Here is a 20,133-nt window from a genome sequence, read left to right on the forward strand (position 1 = left end):
TGTCAAATTCATTAGATTTCTTATTACTGAAAGAGGTAGTACACAATTTTAAAGAAATATCTACTACTTTCAGGAATATAATTACTGCCTGCTATATGGTCACTAAAGGTGTTGACCCCAGGAACTGTGAAGTCGATGGACACATTTTGCTAAGATTTGCATGAGCTCAAAATATTTGTGCAAGCCCATTGGCAAAGAAGCCTAGCATTGAAGAAACTTGAGTATAATGATTCCTCAAGTCTCTTGTTCTCTTAAGGCCAACTTTTATGAAAGTCAATGGGAGGCTAGTTTCCAACAAAATTAATGACTGCATATTAATGGTTATTCAGAAAATTGAATTGTTTGGTCTTTGAGGAAGACACTAACCCTTTCTATTGTATTTGCACCAGGAAGAGCATTAGCGTTATTCATCAAGGTATGAGTAATGGTCTGAGGGGGGAAAAAAAAAAAGACAACTGCCAGTAACAAGAAAAAGAAAATATCAAAATGATTAGTCAAAAAGAACAACAAAAAATGGAATAACGGCATATAGAGCTCCTCAACATAAATCTTATTTCTAGTTTGGTAGGCTAGATACAGAGGCACTTATACTTAAATCAAATTAAATTGCAGTCATTGTGTATATACTCACACGTATATCTCAATGTAACATGTATAAAAAGTCTATGCCAACATAAAAATATATTAGATGCTCTTGTTGAGAATAAACAAACATTGCCTTGTTTGGCAGAATTTTCAAATGCATATTGCTTCCTTTATTTATTTTTTTATTACAATAAAAATGTGTTTTGTATTAAATCTATTGTTATAAAGAAATTAAGCCCTGAAATCTGCCAGCGTGGCTTTTTTCCATAAAGTGGAGAAAAAAAACCAAACTGACCCAAAACCCTCCTGTTTTAGATACTTGAAAACATTAGAAATCTGAAAATGAAAAGACCAGCCTCTGCGTAGCAAATTACTCCATAAAAATAAAAAGAATTCTTCTGTGTGAACTTAAATGGTTTGAAAGCAGAACATAGCAGAATAGAATAGCGTGCGTGGTCATAAAGGAAAACAGAGGGTTTAAGTCAATCTTTACAGATGTATTGGAGTCATTCAGGAAGAAAAATAATAAAAAATAAATAAATCAGAGGCTATTTCACAGATATTTGGGTCTGATTCCTGCTTTGATGGGGCAAAGATTGTTTGCTTGAGCCTCTGCTTGTAAAGAAAATTCCAAGAAAATCCTTATAAAAAGTCTTTTCCTTGGTCTGCTCCTTAGCTTTAAACAATGGGGACAAAAATTTATGGCCTTACATTTGTATTAAGAGGTATGACTTGCAAGGCCTGAGCTTCCAAACTTTACTACTCAGAGCACTTACTTTCTTCTTTAACCTTATTCTATGGTTTAACCTACGCTTCATATTACACCGTATTATTCCCCTGTGTCCATCTACATGTTGTTGTTATCATGAATTCTGTGTAGTAGGTTATATGTAACTCAGTGATATCAATTTGTACTTAGATTCTGTTCTGCAAGGTACTGTACAAATACCTAATAAAAGACAATACTTGCTCCAGAGAGAAAAACATCAAAAGAGATGATAGAAGACAGAGCCTTGGGTGACATGGTTTAGTGCTAGGTGTCCCTGCCCATGGCAAGGGGGTTGGAACTAGATGATCTTAAGGTCCTTTCCAACCCTAACTATTCCACGATTCTATGATTCTATGACTGACAGGAAAATTGCAATCCTACAGGTGATCCTGTGCACAATTCCAGGGTTGGCCAGTGGCAAAATCAGAAATAGCATCTTACCTCTGAGGCTCCAAACACTGTCTGCTCTGACTCTTATTATCTGATTTTAACTTTCTCCCTAAGAAATGTTCTCAGACGTTACTGTAGCTACCTCTGAACACTCAGTAGAAGAACATCCAGGTATAGTAAGCCAGGTCACTTGTCAAAGAAGAAATGGTCTAAGCATTCAGAGAAAAAAGAGATATTGAGCAAACTCCAAATGAACATACATTTTGCTAGATGTCCCAGATTTTATTATTTGGTTTTTTTTTTTTCTTTTGGAGAGATAATCAATGACTTGGCTGATAACAGAAGAGAACAGACTTGACATCATTTAGCAAAACGTTTGCCAAAATGCCTCTCAGGGAGCTGGTGAGTAAGGTCATCAGTGATGGTACCTATACCAGATAGGTGAAAAGGATTAATAATGGGTTGGGTGGCAACATATAGATGGTGTAAATCTAAGAGAAGGAGAGGTTTATGGCAGAAAGCAAAAAATGAAGAGCCTTTGTGACTTGGTACTGGGACCAGTTCTGTTTACGATTAATATATAAACTTAGTGCTTGTGCGCCTTTTCTGGCTGTCAGCTGAATCACTGTAGTGTCCTGCTTCAGCATGATGCAGCTGCACTCAAGTTTAAGTGAAACAGCCAACCTTCCAATGGATTTCAGGAAAAAAACGTTTAAAACCAAAAAAAAAACCTAATAGGGGCTCCAAGCATATTTAAGGTATTTTTCTTGAAATTTTAGATTGGTGATTCCTGGATTCCTCTGCATTCATCTTCCCGTGGCTGCACTTTAGCCTCAGATACTATTTTTGACACTATTGTAACTGATTGTGACAGCCCTGGGCTGCCACATGTTCCTTTCATGTGAGTGCTGATGTTTTGAAATGGCTGGAGGTACTACTCAGCAGACGAAAGGGTTACACTTTTTTTTGTATTTATTTCAAAGGGTCCTGGCCAGAACACCACCAAAATCTGAGTATTCCTGGCTGCTATAATGGTCTTTTGAAGACACAGATATCTGGGTAAAATTATAAGACACCTCTGGTTGCTTCAGACTGCACATCACAAGCTCTGCCTTCAGTCTAGCACAGCTGGTAAACCACCACAGTCAAGCTACCACCCATGCCTGTAACAGGTGGCACACTGAGAAGTGATATTGGCAGTCATTGTATATTCTGCTTGCTTACTAAGTTTGAAAGTCTGTCTTCTCTCAGCTAGTTATCATCTCATAATTAAAAGCAGTCTTTGACATGAATCTGAAATGATGCTTGTGTTCAAAGCCCTTCATCTGCTGCAAAAGGCTTTACCTCTGTCCACACTGCAACGGTGCAAATATTGCCTTGGACTTTCTACTGTCAGACTGGACCATGCTATAAAAGAGACATCAACAGGTTCTTATGGTTGAGGAAATAGAGAGATATAGACAAGGACTTATTAAGGGTTGTCTTCCACATACGTAAAAGTAGGGACTTTCAGAGTCTGTTGATTAGGCTGGTGGAGGGAGAAGAAACCATTAGCTTAGATGAATGGCTTTCAAAGAAGGAAACACCAGTAGTAGGGAGCAGAGCTTATGGGGTACAGATTTAACCAAACCAAATGAAGCCACCTCCAGCACATCCTTGCAGATCTGATTATGGGGTAGCACAAAGATGGCATAAAACCACTTTTTCCTTTCCTTATGGGCAGATCTTAAGATTGTCCTAGAAGTGAGGAAAGCATTCCCAAATAGGATTAGCCTGGCTCTGGTCTTGAACAGTTTTCTCCTGGCCGTTTCATAGGATGCTTTTTTCATCTCACATAAGATGTCCACATGTATTATCCTTTGCAAGACAGAAGAGACAGAACTTAAATGAAATCCAGTCTCAAACACAATGGGGATGTTCTAGCAAGCATGGTGGCCCACCCGGATTTTGGAACTCTCTAGTTTGCAATGTGAAGAACATGCACTGGTATGGCAAATGTAAATTTCAACTAAATAACTAAGGCCAAAGCCTTGCTGCTATGCATGCTGGTGTAGGGGACCTGGTAAACCTTTGGTATGTTTTCATGCAGCAATTACACAGACAAAGGTTCAATCTGTCTCAATATCTCACAAAACAGATGACAAACATCAAAGAGAACAGATAATCTGCTAATTAGGTTAGCTGCTTTGGACTCTGGAAATGGGTTGTATTAGTTTGTTATCCTTCCAATGACTTAGTTTTCAACATCTTGCAAGTCACGAAAAGTGTCCTAAGTCACCTTTAGATCATTTATATGTATACATTCATTATAGATGTCAAAATTACTTCAAGACATATTTCATTTCATGGCATAGTAATTCCTAATACTTACACTAATTTTGGCAATCTGATGTTGCCACACTGAGAGTGTGGTCTTTTGACCTTTTCCCCACCCTTGGATAAAACTCAAGACCATGCCAGTTGGGTCTGGAAATGCTAGATTGTATGAGATACAGAATTTATTACTTGCTTGCATGCATTGAACAGAATTTAGGAGGAAACTGGCCAATTTGCTATAGGATCTTCTTGTGAAGCAAGAGAGCTGAAGAATAATACTGGATTAAAGAGAACACAGTAAAAAGGTGCTGTTATGATGAACATTTCCCTGTTTGAGGACCAAAGAACAGGAAGATACACAGCTTACTAAAACATGAGACTGGGAGCCATCACTGAAGAATTTTAGGCTATCATTCCTCCTCTGTTGGGACAGGACCCAGATAGCAGAGGTAGTACTGTCTTTTGTCTGAAGATTTCCAAATTTCTTTTAAAAACTCTTCCAAAACAGCAATTTCATAAATCATCTTAGAAGTGCCACAGATGAACAGAATTATTGCCTGTTAGGAACATGATACTTACTTGCTAGGAAAATAACAAAGTGAGAGTACTAGCAATTTTAGTAGAATATTTCTGGTGTATGCTGCCGCCTTCATCAAAACCAGAGAAAGTACTTTGTGGGAAAGAAAAGAAGAAGGAGAAGAAACAACAGAACAAAAAGCTTAGATGTTACTGTGCAGTTTTCTGGTTTGTTTTCCGAGAGACTCAAGCATGATTAAGCTGAGCAGACATTCCTTGGACAGAAGGCAAACTTTTATAACCAGGCAGAACACTGACATTCTGGATGAAGACAATACTTTTGAAAAAGAGGCTTTGAATCTGCATATGACATAACAAATGACATTCAACCCTCCATGGTGACTTTTTGTTAAAACTTTGACAGCGTGTTTTGAGTTTTGAATAAATGTGTAGCTGTATACATGTACACACAAATGCACACAAGCACTTGAATGTGTGGTTTTGTGGTAGTGTTTGTCCCAGTTTCACTAAATACTCTATCCAGAGGCTTTGCTTTGTGCCATGTTTGCTGAGAGTTCTTCGCCCGAGGTACTGAGAGTAATTGAAAAATTTGTCTAGTGCCTTCAAAAAGTATAACTCATGTATGTGCCTTTATAAGAAAGCAGGTATTTTGTAAACCCTGTTTTGACTGGGGGATGAACATGCCCATAAATTTACAAAATTATCTGTCTTTGCTCGTATCATGGCTTTAATTCACTATTCACTGCTGGAATAAATTACTTCTACCAAAGATGGTAAAACTGCTTCCGTCTATTCTCAGAGGAATGTTTTTGTCTTTATAGACTCCATTGGCAGCAATTAACATAACTAAAAATATTTGCATCCAGGTTAGAAGCCTCATTTCCCCAGTCTTTCTGTAGTTAACAGAGTTAACTACAGTTCTTATCTCCTGGGTGTTGCAGACCATTTTAGTTAACTGTAGTGACTATCTTGGAAGTTTAGTGAAACTAATGTCATTATTTAAGCACAGCAGACATATGCTTACAACTGGGCTGTGTGAATTCTCCCCTGTGTTTGTCATTTCATTGAAACATATATTCATTTTTTTTTCCCCTTTATTTCATACTGAGATATAATTCCTTAGCGGTTAGACTAATGTAATAGGACCTCATTATGTCCAATTTTCAGGGATAAGGTATCTATGAAAAGGATGTATCTGGAGTATATAAGAGAGTGTCAAGTTATATTTTAGGAAAGTCACTCCTCAGGAAGTACAAGAGAAGAATGATTTGAGAGAAGTCATCAAATAAGAAATTCTTACACAGGTTCCATACTAACTGGTTATATCTTTCTTTTCTTTTTAGCCAGCCAGACATCAGCAGGCTTAGCAGCTATCCACAATATTTTTAAGAAGCCATCAAAAGCCATCAGACAAGTAACCACATTATCCAGATTAACTTCCAATCAAGAGAAAACCAGTAATTGAACCATAGACTTGAGAGTAATTGAGCCAGGATACTGAGGGCACCTAGACATCAAATTAAAACAACACAACTAATTGGTAGCACTGTAAAAAATCAACTTATAATAAAACATTTTCATTAGCTGAGTGCAACTAAACACTGGACTGTGTTAACCACTTCTAGTGAAACAAATTGTTGATATAGAAAGTTATGTAATAAGTCTGTGTTAGAAATAATTTGCCTAATAATGTTAGGCTCAAGACTGATAACAAGATTCAATGGTATGGCATGGTTTTTTCCTTCCTAACATTAAAATTTTTCTGAGAAGCATTGAATTGTAAATCAACTTATAATAAAACATTTTCATTAGCGGAGTGCAACTAAACACTGGACTGTGTTAACCACTTCTAGTGAAACAAATTGTTGATATAGAAAGTTATGTAATAAGTCTGTGTTAGAAATAATTTGCCTAATAATGTTAGGCTCAAGACTGATAACAAGATTCAATGGTATGGCATGGTTTTTTCCTTCCTAACATTAAAATTTTTCTGAGAAGCATTGAATTGTAGGTGAAGGGCAACAGCCCTGTATTTTCTATAAATATCAGTTATCTTTAGCTTCAGCTTTATCTTTATCTTCCTAACAAGCTGGACAGATTTTCAGGTCAATATTGGCCACGGGTAGGATTCACGAAACCCCGAAGGTCTGAAAATCAGACTCCCAAAGTATGCTGAAGTATTGAGACAGCACAAGTTAAAAGTTGTGGATGAAAGCTATAAAGAAGCTCAGGAACACTTGGAGTGCTTTATGGACCCAGTAATCCAGTGAAAGCCAGAGCTGTGACTGTTTTTTTCTTCTTCTTTCTTTTTTCTTTTTTTTTTGTAATTTTGTTTTCCTTCTCCTAAAAACTGCTTTAGGAGAAGCAGACACCTAAAAGTAAGTCTGGCCAGTGGGTGCCAAAACCTCTGAGCTCATCCCATATGTGCTGGCCCTTGAAACAGAAAGAGTGGGGCTCCCTGTGCAGACACACCCAATTGAGAGCACAACAGTATCACCTGAGCACACAAGTGACTCAGATACATTAGCACTACGCTGTGTCTGCACTGAATTAAAGGTGGCTGAAAGTCAGAGTAGCTCATCCAGCTGTGTTGAGACACTTGACAGGTGAAGGCCCTTGGTGTGTCCTGAATGGGTCTGTCTTCAACTGGAAAATGATAACCTGGGAATGCATCTTGGAACAAAGTCACTCCTCCAGCTCTTTCACCAAAAGGATGTCCAAATGTTTCCTTTCTTTTCCTTCTCTTTTTTTCCTCTCTTGTAATGGCTTGGTCATCAGAACTCAACCTGAGGTGCAGAAGATCAAGATTAAATTCCTTCTTTTGTCTGAACCTGCCACTTTCACATTCTATGCAACATTTTATACTAAAACCAGGAGGTGAGAGACTGCATGTCAAATGGATGCTCTCCATCCATTTTCTTGAAACTGTCATGACCAAGTATTTACTGACCAAGAATGTGAGCACCAATCTACAACCTATTGGTTAAGAGGCGTGAGTTTTGAGTATTAGCCACTGATCCAATGGCTTGGATTCAATTAAATCTTCATTTAGAATACTTGAATATAAGTTGAAACAAGAACTGAAACACAGATCTTTGCCTTGTCTGGTGAGTTTCCTCAAGCACAGTAGTGTAATAGAGCAGTAATCACATACTCCTTTGTTCTGGCCCAGTGAATATTTGATTATTCAATGCAAATTTAAAGACCTTGAACATAAGAGGGCTGAGAGTGTCTTGCCACTGGTTATTTTATATTTTGGTCTCTTACATCTTCACTAAGAAGGTAGGAAATTAAGTATAAGGGAAGTGAGGTCAATGAACTCACATTTGTCACATCTTGAGAAGGGTCATTGCCACTAACTTACTGTATAACTTGGACACTAAACCCCAGACATTATTTTTAGTCATGTCTAAAGAGTGTGTACTTGAGAATATCTTGACTGCAGACCTTGAAGATGAAGCATTATGTTAATCTCTGTTGGATTTTTGTGCATAGGTGCCCAGACATAGAATAATAAAATCATAGAATCAGCCAGGTTGGAAAAGACCTTTAAAATCATGAAGTCCAACCATTACTCCAGGACTGCCAAGACCACCACTAAACCATGTCACTAAAGGCCTCATCTACATGGTTTTTGAATACTTCCAGGGACGGTGATTCCACCACTGCCCTGGGCAGCCTGTTCCAACGCCTGACCACCCTCTCGGTGAAGAAATTTTTCCTAATATCCAATCTAAACCTCCCCTGGCACAGCTTGAGGCCATTACCTCTTGTCCTATCACTTTCAACTTGGGACAAGAGACCGACCCCTATCTCACTGCAACCTCCTTTCAGGTATTTGTAGAGAGCAATAAGGTCCTCCCTGAGCCTTCTCTTCTCCAGACTAAACAACCCCAGGTCCCTCAGCTGTTCCTCATCACACTTGTGCTCCAGACCCTTCACCAGCTCCACTGCTCTTCTCTGGACCCGTTCCAGCATCTTGATGTCTTTCTTGGAGAGAGGGGCCCAGAACTGGACACAGGATTTGAGGTGCAGCCTCACCAGTGCCCAGTGCAGGGGGATGATCACTGCCCTGGCTCTGCTGGCCACACTATTGATGATACAGGCCAGGATGCTGTTGACTTCTTGGCTGCCTGGGCACAAGCTGGGTCACATTCAGACACCATCAATCATCACCCCCAGGTCCTTTTCCATCAAGCAGCTTTCCAGCCACTCTTCCCCAAGCCTGTAGCGTTGTGTGGGGTTGTTGTGGCCCAAGTGCAGTACCTGGCACTTTGCCTTGTTGAACCTCCTAACATTGGCCACAGCCCATCAATTCAGCCTGTCCAGATCCCTCTGCAGATCCTTCCTACCCTCCAGCAGATTGACACTCCTGCCCAACTTGTGCAATTCTAGGTCTGTGCGGGGTTTTCAAAATTGCATTAAGATACCCATAGACTTGCAATGTCTCATAGACCAAACATCTGTGGAGAAAGAACTAAAACTGTGGGTGTTTGATAGACATAAATACCAAAGTCTTTTATTGGTGCTAGTCTTTCAGCTGATCAGCTCACTAAGGTGTATGCTTTACACCAGTCAGCTCACCAAGATGTATATTTTACACCAGAATATAGAACTGCACAGTATACCAGTCCTCTTAATACTGAAACAGAATCAGGCACCAATTTGAAAGAAAAAAATGTTTGTTTCAAATACAGGTCTAATACAAATGAATAAATACACTAGATGAACGTAGAAAATTAATGTTATGAGGATATGAAAGGTTATTTAGCAAATACTGAGTAATGAGAATACGACACACTTACAAATTAATCTGATCATAAAAGAAAAGCTCAGAACACATCCTAATTGCTGATAGTAAACTGCAATGACCCATGGTTCCCACTCAATCCAGGCAGTATTTTCAATATAAGAGGAAATAAATTGGGCCTGACTGTGTTTTCATTTACATGTGTGTAAAGCAGGAGACATTCCATTAAAAATGATGAGGCAAAGTTAGCAGTGGTTTGAGATCAGAACACAATCCCTGAAGGGTTTTGGTATATCTACATCAGCCTTTATAAGAGATAAATGTTAAAAGGATCCCTCTTGAATAAGGTTATCCTTCATTTCTTCTTCTGCATTATTGTTACTTCAGATGTTGTCGGATCAAAAGGGTTGTAAAGAAAAATGGAAATCTAGGCCTGCACCAGTAAGAGGTATTACATATCATACAGGACATGAAACTGAAAAAGGCTCAAAGTATAATAGAAAGACAGTGACATTTAAAAAAAAATTAAAAATCTCTGATTTTAGGGACAGGCAGACTAAAATTATGCTTGGATAAAAATATAAACCCATCTTTGTAAAATACAGTAAAAATAGGTTAAAAAGTAAAGACTGATTTTTCAAACTGTATATTATGAAATGAGGATGCTAACCATCTTTAGCTTCAGCAGAAACTTCAGCCTGAATGAAGAGTGAAAATTACCTCTAGGTGAGAACTTGCCATTCTAAATGTTCACCAGTGGAGTATGGGAGTTGCTTTCACTTCAAACAAAGATACTCCTGACACAGGTACAAGTCTGTCCTCTTCCCTTCAGGAAAGCTTTTCAGATGACAATTGATGTCTTTGGCAATGAGCATGCAGACAGGATAGTGTATCTATCTGACACATGCCTTTTAAAAATCAAGTAAAACGCACATATTTTTTCTGGCATATAAAAAAATAGTTGTCTGGGAAACAGGTGGGTGATCAGACACCATTGCTGAAATCTGAAATATCTTCATCATTTTGGGCTTACTTTAGTTCCAAAATTGGCAAGAATCTCTGACTCATAAGAATACAGAATGTGGTGAGGGCAATTAATCTTGTGAAATTTGTAATTTTTTTTTTAGCTAAAACCTCATTAAAAATTCTGTCTTTATACTTACTGTATTTTATGGTAAGTTTTTATGGAGGGAAGTATACCTTATGTATGTGAAAAGGTTTCTTGACAGTGAACTCTTCACTACGCAGTCCTAAATGCAACGAAAACGTCCAATCTAGACTGGATATTGCATCATGTTATTAGTAACCAGTAATGAAATACATTGTACAAGATAAATACAAGAAAGCAGCATTATGGCTGATATTTCTTTCTCAACTCTTTCTGAGTTGTAAATTGTGAATGGAAAGAAGATTGCTGTTTTCCTTACTGTTAATTTCCCACATTAAATATAGCCATTGATTACGAAAGCATTTAAATGATAAAACCTAGCTAGAATATTATGTTATGTCTTATTAAAATGTATTTGGCACTGTTCAAATTTAGTTTGCTGAGTAATCTGCTCTAATATTAATGTCTGATGTACTGCGGACTATGTAGTGGCCTCGCTTGGAGTGAAGTATAACAAACTTTCCAGGCTTTGGTTACGTATTCACCAGTGGCTTGTAGAACAGATACTGATAGAGGTGATGAGAGCTTCTTAAATTCAGATGTTTCCAAATACGTAAAAATGATCCAATAGTCTGGAGATCCCCTGTAACTCCAGAAATATTTTGAGAAGCACAGTGAGATGTTTGCCAAAGACTTAGACATTGACAAATAGCCTCTTTTGAGCATGGGAGTTCACTGCCATTCAGCCATCCAGCTGAGCCACTGGGAAATGGGGGCCGCTCGTAAGCAGCAGGGGCAGTGCTGGACTCATTTGGTCACGTTCAGAATGAGGTCATGTGGCTTGATCTCATTTAAAATACGATTATTTTTGGTTTGGGCGTGACTCAAGGCTTGAATGTCAGGAAATGTGGGAAAAAAAACAGGGTGGAGAAGCACAAACTGGGAATTTTGAAGTAGAATCAGAGAAAGACAAAGCATACAGATGGCTGTATGTTGGTGTCAACTTTCTGAGTCAAAAGTGAGTCTGAATAGGGTCAAAAAAATAATGCTTTTAATTAAATGCATTTCTTATACTTCATACTAAAACTGCACGCACCTCAGGAGAATTTGTACCCCTGCTGAGAAGATGCCGTCAACGAAGCCTTATCAATCCCACTTCACTGCCACAATAGTTTCATAGCTACTCTTGTGCCTATAGAGTAGATACTGTTGCAGTGTTGCATAGACCAACACATGGATCTTCTTTGGCTTCTGTAGTTGCATGCTGTCTTTCAACAATATAAAGTGAGGTTTTAAGTATTCTCACCTACCCACAGAGGTGCACCGATGCCAAAATGCGGAGGCGGTATAACATCAGCTTAATTTTTTGTAGCTTACACTGGTCTTTCTCTGGGCAGGTTTATTTTATTGCATGGTCTAAGAGTGGAGTCTTTTAATGCCAGGGGTCAAATCAATGAGGTGAAATTAAGCCAGTGTTTGGAGACATGCTGCCAAAATAGAGATTTGTCTTTGTGCAATTGAGGGAAAGTCCACAAGTCAGGCACTGTAAGTGAGGTCTAACCAACCAGAATGAGTCATTAGATTTTTGTGATGGTAGGTAAGCACATGAAAGAAGGAAATAAAGCCAAGGGAAGGAAAGAAACTAAGATTCTAAGGATCATGAAGATGTTTTAGTGCTTGATAGTCATCTTTAAAACCAGATTATGAAGAAGCAAAATAATTTGAGGGAGATTTGGTCTGTTTTGAAATTTCTTTACATAAACAAATGTCTTTATGGTCAGGTGTTTGGCAGTACATCCACTGAGGGAAAAGTCAGAGTTGGCTGATTCATGTTCTGTGATGCTACACATTATTTTGGCAGTTCAAGGAGGTGTTCTGGTTCATTATGTTTTCTGTTCTTCACCTATTGCTGACAACCTGTGGTGGAAGGATTGATGCAAGTCCATTGCTCCACAGATGGCAGCTGACACAGTGGTCTCCCTGTCCAGAAGCACTGACGCAGTTACTTCTACTAACCACTGTTCATCAGATACCATTTTACCTCTCTCTTGCCAGCCCTCCTCCACCATTCAGCAGGTAACTGTGGCTGAATAGCAACAGTAGGAAAAATCAAATGGTCACCAGGAGCATTGTGTATCATTGATAGGCATATCCCTATTTGTTATTGCATCTTTAATTGGCAGATAACCTTTTTCTCCCTGCATGGTTATGTGACAGAGGAATGTTCTTCTCCAGTGCTCCACTCACAGAATTGCAGTTTGACCTGCACTAGGTTTGACCTGCTATTCTAGTGGCTCCTGTGGGTGACTGCTGAGGCTCATGGGGGTGAATTCACTGGGTACAGGGCAGGATCTGCACCATTTGACCCTGCTCCCTGTGATGAGCTAGGCACAGCTCTTAGGGTTTTGCCATCACCTACTACAGATTTCTGTGGTTTTGGCAAAGTCACGTACCTCATAATGTGCTGACAGTAACGCAGATCACTCCAACTAATAGAGTTAACTTGGGTTCTGTTGGTAAACTGTTGTTTAAGCAGAGTGTGAAAGGGGGGGGAGAGAGAGATTTTCATTGGTCTGTTTTTCAAAGCTGCTTAAACCTTTTTCCAAAGAAGTTACAACTTGTCATTGATAAATGATATTTTGTACATCCCAGCATTAATTATTTAAATTCCATTAACTTACTAATAGTATGCAATAAGTCTGCCTGCACACCCTTTTACCTTTCTTATTATTATTAAATTGGTGTTTTGATTGATTTGGGCTATTTTAACACATAGTAAAAGTGAGTCTTAGGCCATGAACCTGCAAAAACCTTAGTACCCTTTATAAACTCAGGATAATATTTTGTACTGAGGGTGAACCACAATAACAAGCCACTGCTGAAAAGGAGGGATCCCACTTGCTCTTTCCTTCTCTTCCAACCAAGCTTCTCTCCTTCCCTGGTCCACAGTCAGTTACATTACTTCAATCCTAAAAAATCTTCACATGTTTGGAGAGCCAGGTTTTGATCAGGTTAATGATCTGGACTGACTTACAGAGGGTCTGTTGACTGGCTGACATGATCTGGATAGGCAGCAGGAAGGTGCAGTTCAGGAGCATGGAAAGTTGGTAAAAAGGGCTGACCTGGGTCTCTCTCATTTGGCTATGCTAAGGTGTTTGCACATGTTGGCCACAGTGTGAATGGGTTTGTACTTAATTATGTCCCAAAATTAATTCCAATGAATACCAGCAGGACTCAACTCAACTTGTCAATAGTATCTGAATATTTTCAGGATTTAGATAATCACAGCTCAGTGTGATCTTAGCAAATTCTTTGCTATCTATTATAATCTGCAGATGCTTAAAACAGCAAGAGAAATGAAAGGACACTGACAGTGGCAGAAACAGTCACTTGAGCTCACGCATAGGGCTGAACCTAGACTCAAGCAGGAACCAGCAATGCTCTGATGTGAAACAGGGACTTTTATTAAGAGAAATGGTACTGGTTGTGGTGTCTTAGTGAAAAGACTGGCATAGATACTCAGGTAAGCAGCTTACATACCAAATTCTGCATTCCTATAGAGTTTTCCTATCCTGATATTTTTTTATATCTAGAAGTGTCCCCACATACTTTATATTGTTGGGTATTTTGTATTTAGGTGACTCAGTACACTATAGTGCTGAAATGGACATTCTGTAAGTCAGAAAAAGAAAGCATGTTTCTCTCCCCCTTCACTGTTACAGTTTCCTATGAGTTTATCTTTTACTTATTCCTGAGCAAATGGTACATTTATTCCCACTAAATGATAGTCAAGTTATATCCGCTTGGCACTTCAGAAGTTTCCAAGCCATCACATCAGGTTTAATAACAGTTTATGTTTAAATGTATACTGAAAGTAACTGTGCTCTGTCATGCAATGTCTGATGTTGACACAAGATTTACCTTAGGGCTGTTTGACTGTTATTGATAGAGCTACTGACCACAGGATTCACTCATCATCTTCTTCCTGGCTTTCCTGATTGACTTACCTCCTCAGTTGCTTCCTATTGCCATAATGGCATTTGTTACGGTGATTTCACTCCTCAGTTTCTTCTGAAAACCCCTTTTACTGTCCTGATCTTAAAAAAAAATGCCAACAATAATAAAAAACCATCCTAGGTGGCCTCATTTGCTCAATTCAGGTGTGTTAAACTCAATATACTTGTCTCTGTGCAGAACGTGGCAAGGCTGATTCCTACCCAGGTTAATGACCCATTTGGGGAGACTGGATGAAAAATGAATCTGACTACCCGCCTGCTCAGAGACTGCTTTGGGAGCGTGAGCCTGCTCGGCCCTTTAAGGTGCCATATAGCACAGCTTTGTTTAGATACAGCTTGTCTACCTCCATAGTCTGCTCTCTTGAATTTCAAATACACTTCCATGGAGTCATACCTGAATTTGAGCAGCTCTTAAAAAAAACAAAAGCAAAACCTAACCAAAACACAAAAATAGCAGAATCTTCCTTGGCCTTAGGATCTGCCGCTTGGCAAATGAGACGAAAAATATCAGTCACCAATTAAAAAAACTTAAAGTATTGCAGAAAACCATGATTTGATAATCTTATTTTGTTTTCAGAAGTGACATAACAAACCTCCTTCTAGTTCCATAATAGCTAATTAAAGTACAAAGATAAATGAGAGGGGTTTAATTTTTTAATTAGAAACTGCCTACAAATATAATCTAATTTTTTTCTGCTATGACAAAAATGGCAAAACAGTTTGTATTTTACATTTCACAGCCTTGCTGGAGCAATTTATTTTGAAAGTAAGAACGTCCATTAAGGGAAGGTTATATACCACTGTATAGCTCGTCTTGTAATGTAAACAGAGCACTTATTTGTTACACTGAAGAAATAGTGCTTTTTGGAGAAATTTTCTGCTAGATGAATTATTTATTTGTTTCTGTCAGTAGTTTTTTGGATATTAGGGTGAATATCTTTTTGAAAACACACACCTAATTTGTGCTATTCATGGCAGTAATAACATCTCACCTTTTTATCCCTGTCATAGTTTTAAAGTTGACTATATTAAGGTTTCATTGAAGTGTTTTCCTGCATTCAGTTAGCTTCAGCCTGGCCAAGAGTTTTGCAGCAGGAATGATGAGGTTTAGTCTAAACGCACTACCCTGTATTGTATCCCACATCTCACCCCCACTCCAGGTTTCTTTGGTTCCTGGCTGGAGGGAAGATGGAGGGTTGGAGGTCACTGATCTTGGCCTGAAGAATCCTAACAGTTTTGGCGGGAGCTCATGTAACTCTTGTGGGCATATGAGCCTGGGGCCTCTGAGGAGCGGTGTGGAGCCAGACAAGCTCCGGAGGAGCTGAGGAGGGACTGCGACCCCTGAGGCACAATCCCTCATGCAGATCTCCAGCACACAGGTTTGTACACGTAGCTGCATCATCCCTCTGGTACATCCAGCCAGTTCTGCAGGCTGGTGCAGGGGTAAGCGGATTAATGGTCTGGCTCTTTTTCACTCCTCTGGGGTAACTTGGGAAGCCAGGAGAGAGCAAGTCTGCTCTCATGACAGGACTTGCCCATTGCCACGTTGCACGAGGTAGCCACAGCCCACTTCTAGAGCTCCCTCAACACAGACACAGCCCCCTGTTCACTCAGGCTGGAGGCAGTGGTCAAGGGTAGGGGCAATCATGCTGCAAGTCATGATTTCCTGAGGTTCAGTGTTCTTGGCAAAGGCTGTTATCTGAGCCTCAGCTACAGCTGAACAGCATGCTGTGGACTGACTGCCTGTATGTCATGGTGCTCAGCCTGCCTTAAACCAGCTCTCCACTGTGCAGTGTACACATACACATAGGTGTATTTTCCAGAGGGAACATTTACTTCTCTGTCTCATCTTTGGGAAGGATGTACTTGGAAGGTGAGGTCTCCAAATTTTTCTTCCTTCTTCCACAGATTTCTACTAGAACAAGACAACAAGATATACTGTGGGCTGTTAATATTTTGTGACTTTCTCTTTTTTTTCCTACTCAGGTGGTTGATTTAACATCTTGCCTAGCAAAATGCTAGGCATAAAAAATAAATCTTCACAATGTCTTTCCTGTATCTAATAAACATCCAAATGATTGAAGTTTTAAATCACCTAAGAAAACTAAATTCATTTCTTTAATTTACGCTTCCAAGGGAAAGGAGTGCCTTTGGGTCCTTGGCAGATAGAACATTAGTCTCTTTTTTCTTTTTTTTTTTTTTAAGCATGAAGATGATTTAATCTTTTTTTCAGGTTTAGAAAAGTGAGCTCCTACAAGTAGAGGTAGGAAGTTCACAAAGAAGTCAATCCAGGCTGTGTTCTATGGCCCTGAAACCTGCAGGCCTGTTAAACAGCAGTTGACCATCTAGTTAACTATGCAAATGTACAACAACAAACTAAATATTATATTATATTTAAATTAGAACATAAATATAGGTATGCATAATTCAACAGGAGGATGCCTTTGCAGCCAGAGCAGACAGGAGGTCAACGACCCTTGATGATAGTTCTTTCAAGTATTAATATTAATGAAGTCTGTCCTTGCACAAGGTTTATTCTCACCCTGGATGGGGAAATAGGAGCACCACCAATTTTGAACACATGTGCAGAGCATGTGGTTTGAATCTTTCGTATACGTAATTTGACGATTAACCTTGGCTTTCCACATCCATATTCAGAGTTTGCTAATATTATGCCTTCCATTAGAAAGGCTATGATGAAAGCATTTCATGCCAACTAATTCTAACCCAGGTAGAACTATCTTTTATCTAAAATATTTCTAACACACCTTTGTTACAATAGTGTCGAGGAGCTTCATCAGTTTTTCAGTTTGCTTATCCAGCCCATAAGCATATCATTTAGTGCTACTTTTGCTCTGTTATAAATAACCTGCCATGAAGTTAGACATATTGACACTATCTGGTCTGCAGTGCACAGGAAGGTCTGTATTTTTATGGCTCAGCAGCCAAACAGCTGAAAAGCAGTTAAAACATATTCCATTTTATAGTAATTCATTTCAGCCCTTGACAGATTGATTTCCATGGGGTTATTTGCCTCTTTCTGCACCTTACTTCATAACAATGCTTACTAGAATGATTTATTAACTCAGTGCCAAATTCTTTGATACCTTAATAGTTAGATTAACTTCAGGACATGAGGCTAAGTTATTTTTTTCCCAGGTGCTTGGGGTGATGCTTTTCAATAGTGACTGAATAGGGTCATGAACTAGTAGCACTTGGTGCTTGTGTGTGCCAAAAATGTGCTTTCTCTAGGAACATTCAAAGCAGATATAAACAAGCTGAATAATAGGTCCTATTCAAAATAATCTCTTCTTTTTTAATGCGTACCAATGAGCACTCAAACAGGGCATCTAGTTTGCAGATCTCCCCCATACCACTGATTTTTGGATTCCTCACTTGTTAGAACAATATGAAGTCTCCACAGAGGCAAAGTGTCCATGAAATCAGAATAGGTTAAATAAAGCTCTGTGAATAATTGCTTTTGCAGTTCACTGTTGAACTAGAGAAAGAAAAGGTTGTCTTACATTGATCTGAAATGAATTTTTTTTTATTCTTGTACTGAAATGAAAAATAATCTGTTTTGGTTAGTACAAAACTTGTCATTTGTGATCCCTTGTTTTATTCTCCTTAGCTAAAAAAAAAATGTAGATTAATTTTTTAATGAAATGCCAAAAATGAGAAATAAAAAGGTTGGTTTCGGACATAGCAAAACAAAACATTTGCATTTTTAAAACCACTGTTTGTTTTTTTTTTTAATTAAAAATTGTGGCAAATTCAGGAGGCTCACAAACTGTTGAAATTAACTTGAGTGAATTTCTGGCAAATAAAGTATGCAAGCAAGGAAAAAAACCCCACCCCAATGGTCATCCTAGATGTCTATGCTCTAGAAATAGAGAAGAAAATCAGTTATGTTATCAGAACATAGCTTTTATGCTCCTGTCTCAGGCTAAGAAGTTTTTCCCTTACAATCTCCCAGAAGTGCCCATTTAATGATGTTGACATATCACATCAATTTCCAGATAACTGAGTGCAAACTCAAGTAGAATATCGTTGCCTTACCTAAGCTTTTAACATACTCATTTTGGGTACTTACTGAGAAAACTGTTTGGTAGCTGCTGCTACACTATAATTTTGAATCACCCACGTGACCTTGGTGTCTTTCCTATATGCTCTAAGCATCATTTAGTGCCATTAGCAATGTATAGGGTAATAATATGAACTTGAAGAGTATTGATGAACCAAAATCTCAGCCAAGACCATTAGGTTTATTGAGCCCAATAAAATTCAGCGTAGTGGTAGATGCTGGTCCTAGGCCACACTGCACCTAGCAGTACTATTGAGAAAACAAGAGTTAACAGGAGAGTGAGGTGACCACAAAGTGTATGAAAATAAGCAAAAAGCTCTTGTAGTGGAGTGGAAGTAATGGTTAAAATCATGGGACCATGGAGGATGGAAGGGTCTGTCTAGTTCAATCTCATGATCGAACCAGGTCCAACAACAGGTCTTCAGGAAATGATCCATACACTGTATGAATGTCTCTGGGGATGGAAACTCAGACAAAGAAACAGAGAAGGAGCATGATACATATACGTTATGTAAAAACTTGTAATCTCGATAACTTCCAAAACTCTGTGCTAAGAATATTCATCCTTTATCTTTGTTTACTTCAGATGCCCACTCATATCTTTCCCTTAGACTTTGCAAACATTAAGTTTACCAAACTGTTGTCATTTTTTAAATGTTAATCAGACAGAAAATTATCTCATCCTTCATCTTTAATTATGAAATCTGGTCCCTTAATGATGTGAATCCAAAATAGCATCTCAGACCAGGGCTGGTGACTGTGTGCAAAACCAGAATTTTATTACGAAAGGGTTTAAGTTTTCAATTTTAATTTTTTCCCCAATATCAGTGAAATTTTTATGCTGCAGAAGATCAATGTTTATTTCAGCTCTGGAGGGCCTTATAATCAAAATCCCTACACTTAAAAAGATGTGTTGTAGACCAAGGAAGGTTAACCTGCAAATGGGCTATGGGACCCAACATCAACCTTCTAAGGTTCAATCACAGTTGTGGCCATTTAATATTTGTAGAAATAAAGTATATGAAAATCAAAGTATCTGGGTTTCTAGTGCAGAACTTACTGTAAATGCAAATTTTCAGGAAGGAAAGCAATGCCCAAGTAGGTATTTTGGGGTAGATACTCAGAAATTTATAACCATTCTATGATTCTATGATTCTATGACTTGTGAACAGATGACTGAATGGAATAGTATATATATTTTCCTATTATTCCTTTGAAAATTACTGACATAATACACTACTTCCCAGTATTGAATAAATGTTTAAGTAAGAGAACCAATTACCTAGCTTGGGAGGGTCCTCTGGAGGTAGTCTGGCCCAAACTCAGCTCAGAGCCAAATTACATCAGATTGATGCTTTCCTTAATAATCTTTTTGTCTCTAAGGAGAAATACAAAAGTAACTTGAGACAAACCAATGTAGAGCTTGCAAAGCAAGGTGAACCAACAGCCTTCTGCTCACTGTTGTGAGATCAGTTTTCTGGGTTTTGTTATGGTGACATTTGATATGACACTGTGTTTGCTGGATGTGGATGGAAAATGAGCTGTGCCAGTTACATTCTCTATTTGTCACTTGTAGAT

Source organism: Strigops habroptila, chromosome 1 (genome assembly GCF_004027225.2).
Source record: "Strigops habroptila isolate Jane chromosome 1, bStrHab1.2.pri, whole genome shotgun sequence".
Classification (NCBI taxonomy): domain Eukaryota; kingdom Metazoa; phylum Chordata; class Aves; order Psittaciformes; family Psittacidae; genus Strigops; species Strigops habroptila.